Source organism: Vanacampus margaritifer, chromosome 13 (genome assembly GCF_051991255.1).
Source record: "Vanacampus margaritifer isolate UIUO_Vmar chromosome 13, RoL_Vmar_1.0, whole genome shotgun sequence".
Taxonomy (NCBI): domain Eukaryota; kingdom Metazoa; phylum Chordata; class Actinopteri; order Syngnathiformes; family Syngnathidae; genus Vanacampus; species Vanacampus margaritifer.
In genome coordinates, this window is record NC_135444.1 from 20,880,093 (window position 1) to 20,889,934 (window position 9,842).

At 38.2% G+C, this 9,842-nt stretch overlaps 1 protein-coding gene across 1 annotated transcript in view; it reads left to right on the plus strand.

Annotated features, from left to right (window-relative positions):
- Positions 1-5,538, plus strand: part of sox14 (SRY-box transcription factor 14) — a 131,099-nt gene extending 125,561 nt beyond the window's left edge. Inside the window, exon 4 of the transcript XR_013296494.1 lies at positions 5,211-5,538. The gene's annotated coding sequence lies outside the window, so the exon portion shown is untranslated. The remainder of the gene's footprint in view (positions 1-5,210) is intronic.
- The last annotated feature ends 4,304 nt before the right edge of the window (positions 5,539-9,842 follow it).

The following is a 9,842-nucleotide window of genomic DNA, read 5'->3' on the forward strand; positions in this document are numbered from 1 at the left end:
GGACCAATGAAATAAAATCGGCTCATTTTAAGATTTGAATTTGTAGTCAACTAATGATTGATTGATTGATTTTTTTAGCATGAAAAAAATAAAACTGGAAAGTTTCCCACGGTTGGCGAACATAATCTGGTTTGTCCATTTCGCCGGTGAGTCAGCACCACCAAAAGAACCCGAAGTAGACGTTGGCGTTTTGCCAGGAGGTGCCCTTCCCACAATTAGTGGACAATTACACGTCTGTTCTCCGCGGCCTTAATTGCGGGTGAAAAGGTTCATTCCATGCCGGCTGCCAAACCTGTTCCTCGTTTTCCGAATCTTACGCTCCTAAAATGTTTTTTTTTTGCACCAAAATTCTTTGTATGCATTTATCATTATTATTCTCTCTACTTGTTTGTCCCATCACTTTCACGTTTGCGCAACCGACGCAAACTTCCAAATATACACAACATTTACAGCAATGTTTTTTCTCCTTTGTGTATAGTCGAACACGGGGTCCCGCAGGGCTCCGTCCTTAGCACACTGCCCTTTTCATTATAGCTAGCACCATTAGGTCAAATTGTGCGCTGCATTTCATTGTTATGCTGATGACTTGCGATGATGGATGGCAGTTCGTATAGGAAATGGGTTTGCTGTTGACAAACTCGCCTCTTGATTGGCTGAAATCGTAAGCAAAAAAAAAAATTTTTTAAAAATGAAACTGTCTCTTGATGACTGTAGGATTGGTTGCAAGTGTATCATGGGACAGAAAAAAATGCTCAAATCAGACCAATCCTCACAGCTTAAGACGCAGAAATTTGAATTCATGCTTTTCTGACTGGCAGTAAAATCAAAGACTGCAGTGCTCTTTTATATGGCGTACTTAAAACGACAAAATAAGTGTCTGCCGATTGTGTTCCATTTACTCATTTTTTTTTTTATTATTATTTCAAATGAAATGTTTATTTTTGTAATTTTATTAGGGGTGTCAGGCGATTATTATTTTTTTAAAATCGTAATTAATTAATCGCATGACTTCAATAGTTAACTCACGATTAATTGCAAATTTGCTCTAGATGTACAATAATTTTTTTTTTTAAACTAATAGAAATATGGCTACATATTTTAGTCACTGATACAGTAATTTCCTATTTCATAAAATGTTAGAATTAAAAAGATGTACTGTACTGTAAAAAAACAAGTGTGATTTGTGTTGATTTGTCATTTTTCTGCCACTAGATGGCATAATTGCATTTGTGAGATGTTGATGACCGCTCAGTGTATTTTCCTTGTCGTATTAACTCATTCACTCCCAGCCATTTCCAAAACAAGCAAAACCTCTCACGAATGGATTTTGCAAGGCCCCCACAATATTGTGTTGAAGTTTAAATGAATTCAAAATTAACTCACTCATTTTGACACCCCTAATTGTTACACATTTTTTTAGTGATCTGTACAGCACTCTCTAATTAAATTCATTTCACATATTTTCACAATGAATATTCCCAATTGTCCTAAATATTCCCAAAAGAGGAGATATTTAAACTCCCCCTTCCTCACGTCTCAACCCATTCAAACCACGCCCACAAATCTCTCATTCCGACATTTCAAAATCATTCTGCCGCGTTTGACTTCCGCTTCAGCTTTCCTGCTTCATTCCTACAGAATTGTCTCGAGCTTGTTGTTTTGTTGCTGCCAAAGTTTTGTAAACACAACAAGAAGGCGGAGGAGGAGCAGAGGGAGAGGATTTGCTGCTCCACGTGTTTAGCAATCAAAGCATCATAATGAGAGAGTGCAACAATCTGTGCAACCATCGCTTGTCTTGATCTGATGCCGCCGTGGGAGGCCGCACAGCGGAAGAAGAAACGTGCTGTGCGTGTGCGCGTGTGCGCGCGCGCCTGGTTGGGGTGGGGAGGAGAAAGGCTGGGCTGCAGTGCCCTCTAGTGGCGACTGGGGTCATTGAAGAAGATGCTGCTAGGGCAAACTGATGCTTAAAAGCTGTGCGCTAGCTGACATCTGCACGCTAGTCCTAAAACTAGTTAATCGTTGGATATTAACTAGTAGAATTGCTAATAAGTAGAAAAATAGAGATGTTTTTTTTTTTTTTAATCCAGTGAATATGTAATAACTACATAAGATTCACTGGTTGTAAAGTCAGATTACGTACACAAAACGGAGCACTGTTTTTGGAGAAATAATTTAAAATAATAAATTCCACAAATAGCTAACAAAACAGATGACATGAACTCTTTTCCATAAATAAATAACCTCTGAGTGCCAAAAAACAAAAGATAAAAAAAACATAACTAACTTTAATGAAATGCAGCTTAAAAAAAAAACTGATTTGGACTAAATTAGAAAGATTTGTTTGTTTGTGAATCATTTTACGTAAATACAACATGACTGATTTCTAAAAAGTGAAGAATAGTTAACAGTTTAAGTTAGATATAAAAAATAGATAAATTCTTCAGAACATCAATTTAGCAAACAAATCAGACTACATGAAAAATCTGTAACTGATTTTAACGGAATGCAGATGATACAAAATGTGTTGACGTGATTTCTACCAAACTTTGTAGACTAGTTAGTTATCAAGTCCGATCATGTTCTAATGGCCATAAGGACTTTCCAAATGTGGTATATATTGATCGTTTACTTTGCCAAGTGATGCAAAAACGGCCGGAGAATCACCGCATTGACGGATGGCGACACAATGACGAGAAGACGACGGCGGCGAATCTTGTGTGAATCGTCTTTGTGGCTTAGCCGAGTTTTGGCTTGCGCTGCGTTCTGGATGCCTTCAATGCGTTTGCGCGCCCGCAGGCCTTGAGATTTTCCTCGCTTTCCAGCCGGCGTGGATCCTTTTCTTTGTTTGTTAGGTTGTTTTTTTTTTGAATCGATCGGCTCATTGCACGCTTGTGACGGCGGCAGCACAAGGCAAACGCCAGCGATGCTACAATTCCCGATTTCCTTTTCATTCTTTCTGCCGTCCGCGCACAATGAGCAGAACCAAAGCACTTTGAAAGGCCGCCTTCAATTGATTTCGTTTAAGTCTGCTTCTTCGGCAAAGGCGGCGGCGGCGGAAGCGTCCCAGCTTTTTTTTTTTTTTTTTTACCGTCACATTCACCTTCTCAAATTTTGTACATTAGCTTTCAAGTGAGACAATGCAAAAAAAAGAAAAATCTTATTTGTTCATTATCAGGGTAGAGTCGGCAAAAAACACACATTTTGCAGATTTGCTAGCTCACAAGTTAGAATGCACCTGATTTTCTATGAAATGTGATTATATGAAAACACTATTATTACTGATTACATTTTTTTTTTTTTTTTTTTTTTTTTTTTTTTTTTTTTTTTTACAGATAGTTAGCTAACAAATCAGACTACACTCTAAAAAACGTTGGGTCAAAAATAACCGAATTATGGGTAAAAAATGGACCGATCCTCTTCTTGGGTCAATTTGACCCAACTTTGAGACAAGAAATGGGTCTTTTAGTGTAAAACAAAATTGGGTCATTTTGTATAAAATAACCCCAAAAAATGGGTTGAATTGACCCATAAAGTGGATTTTAGAGTGTACACTCTAAAAACACTTGGATCCAAAATAACCCAATTATGGATCAAAAATGGACTGAGCCACTTTATGGGTCAATTTGACCCAACTTTTTGGGTTGTTTGATACAAAATGACCCAATTTTTGGACCCAAGTCAAGGATCTGACCAATATTTATGAGTTGTTTTACTAAAAGACCCATTTCTTGACTCAGAAGTAGAGGATCGGTCAATTATTATTATTTTTTTTTTTTACCTATGATGCGGTTATTTTTGACCCAATTGTTTTTAGAGTGTATCTAAAAATAAAAATAAAATCACTAATGATTTATACGAAATGTTCAAGATCAGTTATAAAGACCGATCATGTAAAATATGCATAAGTATCTTTTCGAGTGAGATTACGTTAAAAGCGACATACATGTACATTGATTACTTAATAGGTCCGTTGATTCAAGTCAGCTTCTTCCTGAAGATGGACAGAAGCAGCCCCCCCCCCCCCCCTGCCAGCCATTGATCAGCTTCGGTGGCCAGGAAGGATCCACTGTGAAGTTTCCAGATAGTCATCGCGGCAGGATAAACAAGTTGCGTTCAGAGCGGCACAGAGGAACATGAAAGAGGAATAAGAATACAAAGTCCCAGCGGTGGGAAAAATCAAGGAGCGGAGAAGGCCATCTGAGCTTCCATATCATATAGAAAAGCAAGAAAAGCACTGACGTGACATATCTGCAAACACAACTGCAAAATGAATGAATGTCTTTTATGTTGAAAGTATGTGACGCAATGAAGCCTTTTGATGCCGGAAGCGTCTTTCTTTTCTTCCTCCGCATCAAAAGGTGAGAACCTTTTCCGATTACCGCCGCAGAACGGAATTCATGGACAAGTGTGCCACCGTTAATGACAGTATCCATAAAAATTAAATATATAATTAAATTGAATGTATGGAGGGATTGTATATTTTATTAATAAAAAAAAAAGTTTAGTTTTCATAAGTTGATGAGAATTGTCATGGCTATGGAAATGTATTTTCATTCAGATTTTAAAATAAATAAAATAAAAGAATTTTCCTTATCCTTGAATCAGCAAATATTTGTATTTGTTTTAATTTTCACAAATTGCAGTAATTTAGCTTTTTTTTTTTTAAATATATAACTTCTATTATTTATTAAAACAAAAACCCCTAAAGAATCGGTGTCCTTATTCCACCAATTAAAACGTTTAAATTATTTTAAGTATTAAAAAAAAACATAAAATACTTAATAATAATAATAATAATAATAAAAAGCTAAACAAAATAAAATGTTGATTTTGAAAAATAAACGATTTTTTGTGCAAAATGACAAATATATATAAATACATAAAAACAGTAAAAATGTTTGAAAATGTTCTATAATCTGGCAATTAAAATGCTTTATTTTTCAAATTAAAAGCAAAACACTTAATACAAAATTTATTTGATGTGACAATTTTTTATTTATTTTTTGCCATTTGCTAAATAAAAAAACACAATTCAAAACTTAACTTTCCTGAATCCTAACAAATTCAAAACGTCATGAAAAATGTAACTGATTCGGCAGATAAACTTTTACTTTATTTTAAATTAAATAAAACACTAAACAAGAGTTCTTTGACTTCTTTTATGTGATGACATCAAACAACGACTTCCTGATTATGGCTCCATTGCGGAGGAAACGGACGTGAGGACGACGGCCAACTTGGCCCGACTGCACTTCTTGTATCCTCGCGCCATCCGGCCTCATCTGTTCCATTGAGCCTCCCAGTGCTTTAATGTGGCTCATTTCGACTAAAGGATGGCGCAACAATATGACGGACGGCCTCGAAGTGGATGCCAAGCTGGACGTGTACGGCGGGTTTTTTTGCGCGACAAAAGGCGCAATTAGAGCGGTGACGTCAAGCACTCGTTATGCGCTAGCTAACGAGCACGCTAACAATGCTGTGTTGATCACGGGTTCGTTCTGTCCGCCCTCCCGGCCGACCGGTGGAAACTTTAACAAGAATCGCAAAATTAAATATCACAATAAATATCATGACATTTCAGTAAAATAAACGTGTATTTTGTATTAAGTAAGAATTTTTTTTTTTTTTTTTTTTCAGTAGCCTGCTGACTCAGTCTAGTGATTGATAACTAGGTAGGCTAGTCTACAAAATTTAGTCCGAACAATTTACGTCGTTTTTCAAGAATTGAAATCTGAAAGTGTCAAATCAAGATTTTCTGATTTGCCAACTAAGTCATGTATAAAAAAATAATTAATTCAGTTTTGTAGTATTTAAGTAATCTGACTAGAAAAGTAACTACAGTAATCTACAAAATGTTATAGAACTCAGTTATGCATTCCAACGTCATAAGTATTTCATCTGCAAAGTTGTTTTTTTTTGTAGTTTTCACATCAACTGACTTGAAAACCAACTATTCCCAAAAAAAAATCTCAAAACTGAATTACTACTTAAAAAGCTATTTTGAGGCAATCTGTCTTGATATCTAACATTGGTAAATGGTCATTTGATGCACGACATAACAGGAGGGTCAAAAACTCAAGGGACCGCCGACCGGGCTGACAAAAAGGCCAAACAAAAACAAGAAACGACAAAACTAAAATCCGGTCAAAACCCAACAAACCAAAACACAGATCATGACAAGTGTACTTTATATCGGACAGATCAATGTCAGGAGTGCCATTCAAACTAACAATAACCCTAGCTAACTAACCTATACTTTTTTTCTTTTCTTTTTTTTTTGGGCTAGGCTATACCAGACGTCAAGTCAAAATGACCCACAACATAACAGAAGAGTTGAAAAGCATCACATTGGCAATACTGTTCATACGCGATATCGACTCGATTGATGCGGGACGTTATTCAAGCTAGCAATAGCCTCAAGCTAACTCAACTCCGCTTTTCTGACTCTAGACTTTTTAACACAGGTCAGGAATGTTTCAAGTACATTATTGATATCTGCGTCAGTAACACTTGGCAGTGAACGAATCAACATAAAGGCTGCGATTAAATCAAACACCAACATCTCGCTAACTAGCTAATGTTTATGCTAATGCTAATCATTAGACGGGCCAATATGGCTTCTTGTGACTTTCGTTTTACTGAAACCACGGATCCGTTGTGATCTTTTCCCCCAAAAAAGAGCCTGTCCCTGTTGCGTATCTCGGCGGCACAAGACCCCGCCGGCGGACCCCCGCAGCGAGACGGCACGTCGCGGGGGAGAAAGCGACCTCAAACGCTTTTTCCCGACCTGAGCCGCGACAAGCAAATCCTTCTAATCCAGTACAGTACACTTAAGGAGTGACCAGCGCTCGAGCCCGAGCATTAATAAGCTGTCACCAGGCTTACTCATTCTGCCTTTTTCTACAGACACTCAACTGGCAGGGATGAGTGCTCACCCCCCTGATCTTTACACCCCTCTTAAAAGCGGGTAAAGGGGGGGTGGGGGGGGATTACGGTTAGTGCGGTAATTGTGGCGAGGTGTTGGGGAAGTCAGGATGCGGCGTTTCTGCTGGATTAAGACAAGAAGACGGGGCTAATCTTGGATTGGGAGAGGAGACACAAGGGGTCGGAGTTGTTGCCGAGCCCCCCCCGGGGCCGTTTGGAAAGCTTCAAGAAGAAGAAAAGATGCCAGGGTTTATCCGCACTTGTCTTGTGCTGAGGAAGGAAAGAGAAGAAGAAGAAGAAGAAGAAAAAAAAAAAGTCGGCTGAAAATGGCGCCGCCTTAGAGCACATTATACGCGTCCGGGCGTCGTCACGCTAAGTCTGCAGAAAAAAAAAAGTGACGACGTTAAGTGTAAGACGGATCACTTTCATTTAAAAACGGCGACGCTAACACCCTGCAGCACAAAGTCGTAATAATGCATTGTCAGGAGTTTATGCGGACAAATAATACTCTTTTCGTTTTTGATGCAAACTGAAGCATAATAGGACGTAATCAGCAAAATTACGCAAAAATCGCTTGCGTTGTTTTTGCATCGCACGACTCAATAGCGAAATAAATAGTTTACAACTTTTTCATGGTGTAATCCGACACAAAAACGAATTATTCTACAAACTACGTAATCTGTTTTGGTAACTAGTTAATCTACAAATTGACATAGAAATCAGTTATGCGTTTTTTTTTTTACGTAATCCGAATTGATCATTTTTAAAGTTCAGTAGGAACCAGTTACATTATTTTGGCATAAACGGATCCAATAACAAATCCGAAAAAATGACAGTGAAATCGGTTGCGTAGTCTTAGCGAGCTAAATGATCAACAAAGTTTTGTGGAAATTAGCTGTGCAATTTTTGTGTAATCCGACTCAATTCTACAAAAAAATTGGAGTTTGTATGTCATCTAAAATCAGTCATGTACTAGTCAGCCCCCCAAACCCCCCCCCCACCCCGCCTTTTTTTGGGTGTTATTTAATCTGATTTAACTGACCGGCCAGCTAATCGACGAGAAGTCAAATTTTTGTTCAATTTCCAACTAAATAGTCGTTAGGGGACATTTTGTGATTGCTGTTAAGTAAAACCGATAAGAAAAGTATCTTATGAACTTGATGATTCATTTAGCAAAATTGTGACCCATGAATTAAAAAAAATTACAGACTCTTACTAAATCTTTCTTGATTTATCCTCCATTAACTCATTTGCTGCCGTTGACGCCAAAAGACGTCAAAAATTCATTTAAACTATTTTCTATGAGGTTTTTTTTTTTTGTACATTTAGAACAGATATAAAATTTGTGATTAATCGTGCGTTTACTAGTGAGGTCATGCGATTAATTACGATTACAAATTGGAATCGCCTGATGAATTTTTACTCCTCTTTTCTTTAAAAAAAAAAACATAAATCATAATATATAGTTTTTCTTTCTTTTTTTTAAGAAAAGATTATTTAAAAAAAATAGGGGCGTTAGGCGATTACAATTTTTAATCATAATTAATCGCATGACCTTAATCAAAATTTTTAGATTTGTTCTAATACAATAAACAAAAAATCTAGGTTTTCATACTCTTGTTAACAAAAGTGGTAAAAAAAAATGTTTTACTAATAGAAATAGTTCAAATTAATGTTTGACGTCTATAGTCGTCAATGGCAGTGAATGAGTTAATTAAAACCGTAATCTATGAACTCACTATATCCAAAACCACAAAATCGTCATTCTGAGACACGGGATTGGGATTGTTGTGAAAACTGTCATCTATGACTATATTTAATAGGAAATTGTTTGAAAATGTGTATCATTTCCTACTAAATAATCCCTGGGGGGCATTTTGCAATATTTCTGTCCTCCATTGATCCATTTTGTGATCATCAACCTCATGAACGCCACATTTTGCTCACATTTCTGTTCCAATCGCGAGACAAAAACAAGTCCCGCGCGCTATTGTGCTTTTAATACTCCTAATAATTGCTAACCCGCGCGAGGTGCAAACAAGGCTACCCCCCCCCCCCACCACCACCACCACCACCACCACCACCACCACCACCCAAATCTCAGCCGCATTATAAAGCAGTCAAATTTGGTTGCGTTTGCTCCTAAATTCCCATCAGAAGACGACAATAGCCGCGTTTTTTTTTTTGCCTTTGTGTCTGGCTTGTGCCTCCATGGCGTCCCCGGGGGGTGGGGGGGGGGGGAGGTGACCCCGTGTCTGCCGCTTGTATCGGCAGCCCCTGCATTGTACTGGAGGGGAGGGATTTAGCCTCTCAAAAAGCATCTTCACAACAAGCCCCCCCAAAAGAATCTGCGCAGACATTAATCTCGCTCGGCCTCTTCTGCCGTACGCGCGCGCGCACGCACACACACACACACACACATATATGTATTTTTGTGCACGGCGCGAGAAGGCGAATCAAGCACCAGGGCATTGTTCCCAAATCATTGTAATATCTATTTAGAGTGGATGCCTGACGCTGGGTTATTCACAGAGCGTAAACCAAGCGAGCCTTAAGATTCAGAAGGAGGAAAAAAGAAAGAAGAAAAAAAAAAAAGAAGCTGAAAGGGGGCTTATCCCTATATTCTTAAAGTCCCGTCTTTTATGCCGGTCTTAGGCTTTAAGGATAGGATTGTGCCGAGCAATTGTTCAAGGAGTGAGTGTGTAGACGTGGGTGGGGGGGGGGGGGGGGGGGGGTTGTTATTTTTTAAAATCCTTTTCCCTTTTTTAGTGTAAATATGAAGTGTGTTCTTAACTCCTAGCGCAGTAATGTGCTTTTAAGGATACATTATGTGAGAGATTTGCAATAAGAAAAGGCTATTTTTTTCCCCCTTTTGCCGAGTCTGAAAACAAAATTCGCCACGCTGGGAAAGAAAGGGG